This window comes from Acanthopagrus latus, chromosome 16 (genome assembly GCF_904848185.1).
Source record: "Acanthopagrus latus isolate v.2019 chromosome 16, fAcaLat1.1, whole genome shotgun sequence".
In the NCBI taxonomy this organism is placed as follows: Eukaryota; Metazoa; Chordata; class Actinopteri; order Spariformes; family Sparidae; genus Acanthopagrus; species Acanthopagrus latus.
In genome coordinates this window covers 23,346,716-23,360,014 of record NC_051054.1, presented here as the reverse complement: position 1 = coordinate 23,360,014, position 13,299 = coordinate 23,346,716, and positions in this window count along the sequence as shown.

Sequence of the window (13,299 nt, the reverse complement as noted above, 5' to 3'; positions counted from 1 at the left end):
GAATTGGCTATATAAGCGAAGTGGTCACATCAAGACTCTTACCTTTAAATAAGACCCAACCCAGCAGTTTCCCAGTCTTTATGCTCAGCTAAACTAACTATTGGCCACACATGGGCTAAGTCACATAAAAAGTTCCACATACTAAAACTGAAGAACACACAGCACAGTTTGAATTCTAGGATTCAGATATTTAGTGCAAATGTTCTCTCAAAGCTGCTGATTGACAATCAGTGATTGTAAAGCTTCATAGATTGATTGTTTCTATATTCTCTTCGATAGAACTCTGCAGGGAGGTTAAAAGCCTCTATTGAACATTATTCAATGTCCAAGATCTCAATCAGTTGATTTAGCAGCTATCATAATGCTAAAATCAGAGCAAACCTTGGTTCTGTGCTGACAACTTGTAGGTGGTTGATTTTGTGGATTTTTAGAATGTTTCATTATGCTTCTCCACCCACATCTTTACTTATATTGCAGCACTGAACCACAATGACATTCTCTCTTACCTACAGAACTACTCTGGGTGCCGTCAGTGTGTCCTCACAGTCTGTTTCTAATTCATTATCAGTGATGTTGTTCCAGAAAATGCTACTTGATCTCATCACACACTGGTATTCACTCTCTCTGGAGCTTTTAAGGCAACTTGTCTCTGTCTGTATTTCTTAATCCAGCCATCCGTGATCACTGGCAATCCTCTCCCAGGGTGGATTTTTGCTTTCAGCATGACCCAGATTTGACTGTTCATGTTCTGCTCGCAATGATATGATCTAAGCCCTTGTTTACATGATGGTACAAATCTGATTTTTGTTTTGTTCTCGTGTAAATCCAGTAAACAGCATTTGCATTTGAACATGCTGTGTTATCAGTATGCTCTGTGCCATTTATAAACCATTTCTTTTATTATCATCACTTGCACAACCAGATTCTTATGCAATGCTTGTTTAAAGTCATAGGTAGGAGCGGGAACAGGCAAAAAAAATAGTAGCAGAATGGTCTGAATTGTCTTTCCACTTGCGTAAATGGCAATGAGTGTGTCAGTTATGATGTCATGCACGGTGTGCATCAGGTCGCTATGGTTACACCAATCTTGTAATAGTGGAGCCCACAGATTGGATTTACATGTAGGCAACAGGTCTGTGAGGGTGAGGTTTTGGTCTGATCAGTTGAGTCTAGTCAATAAAAGAATGAATGTAAAACTAAAGAGGTTCCTTTTGCTTGTTAAAATCATTAACATGATGTGTAAAATAAGCCACAGGATTGTGTGTTTTCTCTGAAAAGGTTAGAATTCTAATAAAGCACCATGTAGCCTTAAATGTGTCTTTTCAGAATAAAGCGTAAACCCTTTAACCTTTCTCCAAGTGTGGGACAAATTTTCGCACCAAAAATGTCAGTTCCTGCCTCTCTATATTCAGCTTAGACCTATATATAGGCCTGCTTGATGAGTCTACAATAGCCTGCTAGTTTACATAGTCATACTGATGACCATAGCGTTGTTAGGAGTAATGTTATAAAACAGGCAGCCAGTGTGTCCTCCTCCCATCTGTTCTCTCTCCTCTGTCTCTATTTCTCTGTGTTCCATGACGCAAAGCCTGAGTGGGAGTGGACAAACCTTCTGCTCCCTGAGAGGACTGAGTGGGCTGCCGCCATCCGCTGTGTGCGCACCAGAGATGGAGGCAGGGATAGAGGTTTATGGTAGAAGAGAGGGATTGAACAACAGTGAGTGGAAGGACCTGAGATAGAGACAGTGACTGATACAGGAAAGTAAATAATAGGGATGAATGGGGAACAGGAAAGAAAAGACTGAATGACAGTAGAGACTGTAGGACAGGTTTATTGGAGAGAGGGAGATGATGCTGAGTGAGAAATTGCAGAGAGAAATATAAGAGGTGGGGAGGAGGAGATGAGGGGATGAGACGCTAATAATGGGGAGATAAGCATAGAAGAGCTGAAGGAGGCGGAAGGCACAGACAAACAAAAGTAAAGGACTGGAGAAAAGACACATGAATAATAGGAAGGATAGGCCTACAGTGACACATTAATATGATTATCATTATTTGGAATTATTCAATAGCGAACACATTTAAAATTCACTGATCAAGAATCAAAGTTTCGCCACTGAATTGGGTGTACAGTCAATGGGATCATTCACATAAACATCCATAACATGCAAATGTTACCAGTACTCAAATAAGCTAGCTACATATTACTTTAATCAAAACCTTAGCAATTGTATCTCATCCCGTTTCACACCATTTTCGTTTTCCTTGAAAATTGATTTGTTATTACACTTAATATGTAAATATAATACTAATATACTATAAATACATATTATATCTGTAGGCTACTTAACTAACCTAATAATGCAATTCTCTTACTGTAATTGTGATGTCCTGTGTTGCAAAGATTGGAGAGGCCTCTGAGATACATTTGTGTCTGTAAAAACAAAATTGACTTAGCCCTATTATTATTATTATTATTATTATTATTATTATTATTATTATTATTATTATTATGTTATCTGATTAGTTGGATTTGAAGGGATAGTCAAGCTACCTACCTACCTTGAGCTTACAGGCTAACTCCCCTCAGCGACTAGCTAAAGAAGCCTAGCAGCTTAGGACAAATCTAGAAATATCTCTTCTCCAAAGTTGAGAGTTCAGTATTTGTTTACATGCTAGCCTCACAGTTGCAATTCTCGATGTGGTTCATTTTGTTCAAACAAAAAGGCAACAATGATTATATAATGAAATGTGAACCTACTTTTTCCAACTTTGTGTCTACGGACATAGTATGCTAGGCTAAGCTGTTACAAATGGAGACATAAAAAAGCTATGAGTAAGCTCCTGGGCATGTGAATGAAAAAAGCACTTCCTAAATAAACATCCCTTCAAATAAATATCTGAATTATTTTTTCTAAACGACACTGATAAACAACATGTCCTGTGAACATTCTGTCAAACAGTTGCCTATCTCTACATCCAGGAGACACATAGAGACTTTATCAATCAAATCTGCGGTACTGATATTTACTTACCTATGTTAGCTCACTTTTAGTTTGTACCATCCCCTAAATAAGATATCTGGTGCTTCCACTGTTTCTCTATATTCAGCTTAGACCTATATGTAGGCCTGCTTGGATGAGTCTACAATAGCCTGCTAGTTTACATCAATTGTCACTAATGTGTTTACCTTCTTTTCATATCAATACGGCTACCATGAAAAGGGTCTCTGCTCCACTATGTTCACCACTAGTCGCTAACTGCTACTGGGCAGCTAACATAAGGAACATAACATATCTGAGCTCTTTTCACTGAAAAAAATGATTTAATTGAGTAATGAATTGATTGTCCTTTATTGAGCTCTTTATGGTTGGCACAAATTGAATCAACACTGAATGAACTCCTCCTACATATTGTAATGGTAGCACCCCACTCACATCTCAACAGTGGCCTGTAAGTGATCCCAACAAGCTAATTATGAGCAGGAACACAACATGACCAATGAAGAGCTAACATGATGCAAAACTCTACTAATAAAACTACTTTGTCATTTGCTTTTGAAAATCCACAGTGGCTTGGGAGAGTGGCCACTTCGTCACTCAGCGTCACACACCAGTGGTTAGGGTTATGGTGCTCCCAAACTGTAGCTCACAGAGTGGGAAACGAGTCATAGCCCGAGTCAAGAGATAGGTGAAGTAATAAATGTAGTCAACCAAAGATAACCCTAAATATTTTGTGTCAAGATGCAGTGAAAATAACACTGCACATTTGGTTAGATAATGCTATAAAATTGTCCAATTGATAGTAACATTTTTTATATAATTGAAGGTGCGGTTAAGCATTACACAATCATAAATTGATGGCGTGGCCTCATAGTGACCTCTGTCTATTTTCCAATCCCTCTCTCTCCTCCTGCCTTCTGGTCCTTATCTTTAGCAACTCGATACCCCTCATGATCCATCGGTGGCTATTTTACAATTTGGCTAAATCCAGCTCTGAGGTAACAAGTGACACCTTCTGTTTCCATGCTTCCGGTCGCTAGGCAACCTCAGCAATTATGCCACTGCCAAGAGAGGGATGGGAGGAAGTAGCACCCCGAGGCCCCCTGCCTCTGGTAATCTTGGCCGGGGCCGGTTGGGCTTCATGCTTCATCTAAGTGTAGTGCCTCCATACCAAGGCAGTGACGAGGGCCGCTGAAGCATGCTGTGTTTCCTACTGCTCACATTAAATCAGCTCTCTTTTCTGTGTTACAGAGATACAGTTGTCTGCTAAGGATTTCTATGAGGGAGCCACTGCTTGTAACAAAACACTCTGCTGCCCTCTGTTGTTCGCTACTGATTAATATTGAATAACTGAATTGTTGGACAACAAAAAGTACCAGCAATTTAAGACTTTTACAATTGAAGTAAAATCTATGATATGTTTAAATCATGTTTAAATAATGCACTGTCTCAACTAGTCATATTTGTATCTGTAAATGTTCTGGCCCTTCTAGTTGTAGGCTTGGACTCATTTGGTAGAGACAACGAGAATGGCCAGAATGTATTTATACTGTCAGCAGTGGTGAAAAAAGTATTCAGTTACTGTTTCTCATGTAAAAGTTGCAGTGCCTCACCAGATAAAGATTTTATATAGACGTAAAAAGCTATACATTCAAAGTGTTACTTTAGTTTACTGAAAGTGCTAAAATCTGATCAGCAAAATAAACTTAAATTGTCAAAGGGAAACATATATATATGATGCAAAATTACACTTTAAGACTTTATTGTTATTATATACTGAGCAATTCCAGAGCTAATGACATTGACAGAAGTACTCACATCTTCACTTTCAACAGTATTCTGATTGGGGAAGACTGATTCAGCCATCTGAGATCGATTTTTTAATCCAAACTGGTCTTGTTTTCTATTTTATAATGCAAAAGCAATTATAGCCTTTCTTATCATCACTCCTGTTCCTAAGATGTTATACTCAAAGCAGCTGTTCTCGGGAATGGCTTGTGCTATCTGTGAGTAAATGCTAGTCTTTGAAAGACAACCTTCAGATATTTTGCCACATTTATCTGGAATAATCTACAGAGAATTTGAAACTTTACAAGTCAATATTTATGAGGCAATTCAAACATTTGGTCAGAAGTTTTTATAGATGTTAGGTTTGACAGTTTCATATAACATGGTTGTATTTTTAGTTCTTTTTCATGCCTGCTCCAAGCATTATTCCAAATGCTTTAATCTATAATACATTCTTTTTTTTTTATGTCAGGCTACTTTCTATATGAATGCATATTTGCATATCTACATATATTTTTACAGAATATGCTTGTATTTTCATTCCATTTTACCTACACCAAGGATACTTTAGAATGTGTTTTGTCATGCCTAAATCAATGAATGTTTATATCTGTTCCTCATTTATCATTATAATTCCTTGCCATTGTCTTTACCATTAAATCTATGTTTTTTATCTTTTATTTTAATTTGAACTTTTAATTAAATTAAATGTGATTGTTAGCTCAACTGAGGTTTTACTTGTAAACTAATTTACAATGTCAATGTGACTTGATGTGACCTGATGAATTAAGGTATATATTGTTGGCAGTGGTGGAAGAAGTATTCATATCCTAGAACAAAGCTCATTAAGAGGGGGATAATTCTTATAACTTTATACACTTCTTTAGCAACACATTATACTATATGAACTGATCATGTGGTTGCCTCTGAAATGTCATAAAGTAGCAACGAAACTTGAAAATGATATATTCAAATACAAGCATCTCAAGGTAAGAAAAAAAATATAAAAAAGCAAATGTACATACATTCTAAAACAATATATGGATATTTCATCTTATGGAAAATATTGCGCATATATATTTAAATCTATGTTTAACACTTTTTCAGTTTAAACATGAGGGACTGTAGATTAAGAATAGCTGTGGTTTTGCTGTTTCAAAACTGGGAAACAGTAACCTGTAGTTCCTTAATGATGTCATACGTTAAAGATAACATGGGCTAGATCACAAGACCAAGTTATCTTTAACAACAGTGTCAGCTGTTCAACCTGCAACTTACATCATTTCTCCTTTTTCCTCAACAGTCATCAGACGTCTTCAGTTATTCAAAGTCTTAAATAGATATTTCTTATCATCATATGATACCTTAATGTAATTATGGTGTCCCTGCAACCCACTGTGTTACAGCAGAAAGGATATTTACTCTGGAAAATGCATGTGATGCCTTTGCATGATCATTGACATTTGTGAGTCTGTCTATCTAACACTCATTGATTGTTAATATGCCCATAACAACAAATGCTGTGTTTTACTCATATATTGTTTAAAATATGATACATGTACTATATGTTACTTTGAATAAGATATACTTGCCAGGAACAAACATGTATTTGAAGGAGTAGCAAGACAATTTTGGAAAATGTGCTTTCTTAGTGTTAATAGGACGATCTGTACCATTCTAAGAGAATAAAAGCAGGAGGAGCAGCTGGCTTGTTTCTGCCCAGTGTTAAGAAATATAGTCATCAGCATTTCAAAAGGGCACAAATTAACATATTGTATCCGTCTTATTTAATCTGTACATACAGTGCTGCTTGAAAGTATGTGAACCCCTCGAGCAGTTTAGATGTTTGTTGTTTTACCATAACTTTCTTATTTTATCATCACCAGTTTTTATGTACGAACTGTCAGATATATGTTTATCAATTGCATGTACTTGTTTAGTGGGACTTGTTTAAGTAGCCCCAAAAACTACATGAAACATGGAATTAGTGTATGTGCAAAAGTAAGTGAACCCCCAGCTGCGTTGGTTAAATCAAGCAGGTAACAGTCTCAGGTGAAACACATTAAATAAATCATTTAAGCAGACCAGTGAAATGAGACATCCTTGGGAAAGGGTTCGGCCTGCACTAATTAAAAGAGAGAGGAAACCAACCAAACCACTGTGGTCCCATATGAATCAACAATGCCGAGAGCAAAGGAGATATCCGAGGACATGAAGAAGAGGGTAGTGACAGCTCATCAGTCTGGGGAGGGCTATAAGACCAAAAGATTCCAGCTCCATCCATCCACTGTAAGACAAATAATTTACAAATGGAGGGCCTTCAACATGACTTCAACTCTGCCCAGAATTGGACACCCATCAAAACTGTCACCCAGAAGCACCAGAAAAATAATAAATCAGGTAAAGGCCAACCCACACATCACCTCTAGAGATTTGCAGATCTCTATAGTAGCATCTGGGACAAATGTGCGTGTGTCTACAATCAGATGAAAATTTAACAGCCGTGGCATTCATGGGAGGGTTGCTAGAAGGAAGCCTCTACTCTCAAAAAAGAACAAAGCTGGACAGATGAGTCCAAAATAGAATTATTTGGTTACAATCAAAACCACCGTGTTTGGAGAAAAGCCAACACTGCATATGAAAAAAAGAACTTCCTCCCAACAGTGAAGCATGGTGGTGGAAATGTGAAGATCTGGGGCTGCTTTTCTACAAGGAACCATGAATTCTCTGGCATATCAACAAATTCTTGACCAGAATCTCCTGCCATCAGTCAGGGAGTTGACGCTGGGATGAAAATGGAATTATGCAACAAGACAATGACCCAAAGCATTCCAGCAAAACTACAAAGGAATGGCTTCAGAGAAAGAGGACTGGTACTCTGGATTGGCCCAGTCAAAGTCTGGGCCTTAATCCAATTGAAATGTTGTGGCGAGACCTGGAATAAGGTTATTTTAATGTTTTTTTACAAAAACAGTGACCATGTCTGGAGGGTTCACAAACTTTCAAGCAGCACTGTAAACAGTAAGATGAATGAAGATGTGTGGGTTTTAGAGGGAGTCAGATGCATTTGAATTTAATTATTTTGCTGCAAATGTTTTTTTCCCCCCAAAAGGTTGAATTATTCCTCACAGAAATGGCTTTAAATTAAGATTCCACCTAAAGGAGAAAAACATATTGCAGTGGGTATGCTATTCACTGTAAAGCAATGATATACTGTACTCAGTTTAGAATATGGTATTTTTCCATAGATTAACCTTTTAACAGTACAATTGCATTTCATGTTAGAAATGTTATTGTGTCTTCACCTTTCAGATATCTTGAGGGTATTCCTATGCATGTCCTGACTGTTTAGTTTAAGTGTGTCACAGATTATACAGTATGTTGTACCATTTACAATATGTTGATGGAAAAACGTGCTAAATTGTTCAAATTTAAGTGATTAAAACCAACTAAGTAACTAAAATCAATATATTTTATTGACCATGTAAGAGGCATGTCTGTGTATGATCATGTTGGTCCACCACTTTGATCCAGACTAAAATATTTATGCTATGAATGTTAGGAGATGGCCACAGTCATCTCCTAACCTATCATAGCACCACCAGCACATCAAAGTTTTGACTTATTTACATTTAGCAGACACTTTTGTCCAAAGGGGCTTACAGAAACACTTACAGCGCATGGCCGTGGCTGCCATGCAGTGTACCAGCCAACGCATCAGGAGCAGTTTTTTTGGGGTTAGGGTTAGTTTGCCGGGGACAATCCACCATGCAGACCAGGGGAACCGAACCACTGACCTTCCGATAACAAGGAGCCGGCTCTACCCCTAACAGTGAGGTCTACTGGGAGCAGTGCTTATTGAAGAGTCTGACAGCAGCAGGAAGGAAGAACCTGCGATACCTCTCCTTCACACACTGTTTCAGCCTGTTGCTGAGGGTATTAGCACACTGATACTAGCCTTTAGCTCAAGTACAGTTTAAGAGCTGTGGTAGACTGACTTATTCAAATATTTTGAGGGCGCAGAAAAAAAAAATCACAAATGGATAAAATGGGCTAATTTGTTGGTTTTCCTCAAAAGTAAGTAAGAATATAAAAATACACACCCTCAGTGGAGAGACTGCAATTTTAAACCATTTATTTCTTCATTCAGCTGAGAAGAAAAAAAATCACCTCATGTCTAAATTTGACAGTCATTCTTCCTGTAAGGGTGTGTTGCCATGGGCCAAGTGCACTGTTGTGTAAACAAGACCTGTGAAGCAATGGGAGAGAGAACCAGGGAGTGAGACGAGTATTGCATAAGGCAGCCCATGCTTTGTGATTTTAAAAAACACAGTGAAGAGAAAATAGCAGCCTGGGAGACTAAAAGTAACCTCTCCAGCACAGATGGTCCCCACGCTTTCCGCCAGTGGGTCAGTGGGTGAGGGAAGAGTGGAGGGGAGTGGAGTGGAGGCGAGAGGAGAGGCTGTGGCTGTACGCCGCTATCCAGGGGAGAGCGTGGGCGACACGGGCAGCAGGAAAGAGAAAGACAAGGACTTCCAAGGCCAAGTGGGCCGAGGTTTGCGGGATGCACTGCTAAAAACAGACGTGATGACGCTCAGAGGTCAGCCGGCTGATTTGTCATCAGCTATTTCAGCAATGTTAAACAACTGACGAGGGAGAGGGAAAAATGTTGACATCACTGGTGCATGCTCACATCACTTCTTGCCCCCACATTCTTCCGATTGTGCAGTCATCAAGGCGGAGAAATCACACACTGTTTCCTGGATTTAAGATTGTGCCATATTTGGCAAGGACCAATCAGCTCAGGACAGCTCAGGACTTGTGTCATAGCATCACCTTCAGGTCATCTCTGGTCCTGACTCTGATCAGTGCCAGTCAATCAACCAAGATCTCTTCTCTTCTCTTCTTCTCTCTTCACTTCTCTTCTCTTCTCTTCTCTTCTCTTCTCTTCTCTTCTCTTCTCTTCTCTTATACCACACATATCTCGTAACATCTCTTGCCACATTCAGTGCAAGTACTGACTGACCGTACAAAAATTACAAACATGTACGGTAAATGACAGAAGAAAGAAACGTGTCTGACTTCTGACCATAAACAACAAGAAATGATTGCATCACCCCGTGATACAATGTCAGGACTTATACTTAAGTAGTTTATGTACTTTTGTCTTAAAGTGTCACAGAAGAATGAACAAACACCTTCACGCCCTTACTCTCTACAAACACTGTAACATGTAGAACTTGCTACACTCGAATACTGTGTGCAGTATTAGCAAGCTGCCAGCAGAGAGCAAACAAGACTGCTGCTGACGCTGGAGCTGTGTTTGCTGTGGCAGGCACAGTAAACATAATGGAAATTCCAGAGAAAAATCTACAGAATAATCGCTGGATCAAAATGAACTTGTCACACTTATGATGAGTCAGTCACTCAACAAAGCCCAACTCCTCCAGTAGACCATTGCTATTTACAGTGCTGTGTAGGATGTGGGTGAACTTGACTTAGATGTAATGCTGTTGCCTCTATATGACCTACATATGCAAACAAGATCATAAGTGTCTGTTTCTATATAGTTATTATTAATGCCTGTCATCAGATTTGACATCTATTTTTATGGTATGCACAAAGGAAGAATGGAAAAGTCTCACAGACTAGAAAAGAAATCTCTCTGTGGGCAACTGAAACAAAGTTTGCTTTGTTTTATTTGTCGTCATAGTAAAGTTAACATCTTACATAGTCGACATACCGTAAATAGATACATTACCTCATCACTTTGCACCCCGCAAACAGCTATATTTGAAAAAGAAAAAATAGTATTACACTCAATTTCTTCCTGCTCCAGACACAAAGCAAACGTGATGGCAATGTTCGCGAAAAAGTGTGGCGGACGTTATTTATCCTAAGTCTGGTTTTGGACGTGCCGGTGCGGCCTGTCCGTCGACTCGGGAGGTGGCCGTGTGGGTGGGCTAGCAGCTAGCTACACACAAACATCCACAGATTCTGATTCCACTTTGTTGTCCTCGAGTATCTGGATCTCCTCAGACCGGAACAGACTCGGTCCGGACTCGTTTAGTCTCATTAATCCACAACAGTCAGTTTAGATGCACAGAACGGGACCGAACCACCGGCAAAATCCTGGTCCAGCTCGCGCTGCTGCAGGTATAAATCCGCTTGTTTCTTAAGGTATGTCGTGGAGGTGAGCTCTGCAGTGATTGGCTCTGGTGCACACGTGGCTAAGATGTGCAGTGATTGGCTCTGGTGCGCACGTGACTATGGTGGCTATGGTTGACAATGCTAGCGTAATTGGTAAAGCATTCATGAAATAATTTATTAACGGTATTATTATAGTCCAAACAAATGCAACGTTGCACACCCTTGAACCAAGCAGCAGCCATGTTGAAACTCTCACATCAGTCTGATCCTGATCTGCAGAGATATTTGAGGCACACATACACAGATGGACAGACAGTCACACACACACACACACACACACACACACACAGATTCCTTGCTTTTATAGAGAGATAATTACCATTTGTTAATGAAATGTTCCTGTTAGAGGTCATGGCAGTCACTTCGCCTACACCCCCCACCTCCACCACACATACCATGCTGTTCAAAGGATTTGTGAGTCTGTTAAATCTAGGATCTTTCCCTTGGTCTAATCCATTTATTCCTTTCCTTTCCTCTAAAAGAATAAAACTGCTGCCCTCATGTGGCCAAAAATGTCATGACAAGAAGATGCAAAATAAGTCAAGCAACCTTTGAGGCACTACACATCATCATATACACGTTTTCTTTTTATCATGATTTTGGACAGTAACACAGGTTACACATGACCTGGGTACTGTTGGCTTGTTGGCTACATTCAGTGGCAAATTGGATTTGCATTGAGCTTGACCTGGAGCCAAGCCACAGGTTCCTTGAAAAGTTTACCAGGTCATTGACCGGAGGTGTTAAGTGAGAAAGCCTCTCACACAGAAAACAAGAAACCCAGGAGCCTTTAAAGGCATAGCAGGCTGTTTTCATATCCAACAGCAGCAGAGAGGCAGGTACTGGGAAAACTGTTTAAAACTAAAGTCACTATAATGAATCTAATACATTGATTATACACTTAGAACTCCAGGTTTTGGAATTAACAGTGCTGGATATGGTAGCATTAGAAGATGGACAAGCACTGAATGTGCAGAAACTCAGTGAACAAATATTGAACATGGTCATCTAAGAAAGATCCAGCTAGGTTTGGAAAATGTTAAATGACAAAATGATGGTGATTTTTTTCTCTTGTAGGGTGTTATTTAAATGTAACATAACATAAGAATTTAGTTTGTGGAGCATAAGCATATTTTTCTTACTTTCGGAACGAAAAAAGAGATGACAAATGCAGCTACAGTGCAGGACATGCATGCAACACATGCACACATGCAACAACATCTTAGAGTAGACAGTGTTTGCAAAGAATGACATCATTGAAACTGGATGCCCCACTTACACCAATTATACCTGACATGCTCTCCTTCTTCACATCTCCCTCTGTCTCTCTCTGTCTGTCTCTCTGGTGTCATGAGAAGCTCTGGTTGTTCTTGGCCGCTAGAATCAAAGAAAAATTAACCGCCGTGGAAAGAAGGACACCACATGATGGAAAGCATCACAAATGGAAATGTTGGTTCTACATCAGATGTGGAATGATTTTTCTGTCTTCACACGTGCAGCTGTTTCAGGCATTTCACTGTGTTTACATACTTCAGTGAAAGGAATGATCCATTTGTTCTGCTGTATTATATCCTACATTACATTGGTTAATACAGTAAATATCGACCCAAATGAACACATACTGTAACCACTATTGGTAGTTTTTGTTCTTTATGTTTTCATGTCACAGGTCCCAAAATGCACACACATAATAACATGTTGCCCTTATGACATCCACAATGTTTTTATTAGGCACGTGGACTCGAACCACTGTGACTTGGACTCAAGTCAACAAAAGTAAGTTTTTGATGACTTGCAACATGACGTGGCAGAGAATAAACTACTTGAGAAATGAGACCTTCACTGACTTATATGTATTTGTTTTATGTTTTCAGTTTATTTATTTTTTGGCTGACAGTATTTTCCTGTTACAATGAAGGGAGGAAATATGTGTTAGATTGCGAAGAAATAGGTTATTATTATTATTATTAGGTTATTTGCTCTTTGTTTGATTGATTCAATTAATTGATTTGACTTACCCAAGGAAAAAAAAATGACTTGGGACTTGCTTGAGGCTTGGACCAAATGACTTGAGACATATGCCTATCATTTAACACTGTACCCTCAGGTATCAGAACGAGCGACATCCAGTTATAACAGGCATCTTAATGTCTTAACTTACTGGGATGATAACTCTGAATTATTTGCCTGTGGTAATCATGTATGATATTAATTGGACCTACATAAACTGTAACACAAGTAAACAGTTTCTATAACCTTATCAGAAAGTGTAATCAAAGTAAGTTTGTATTGAGGCAGAG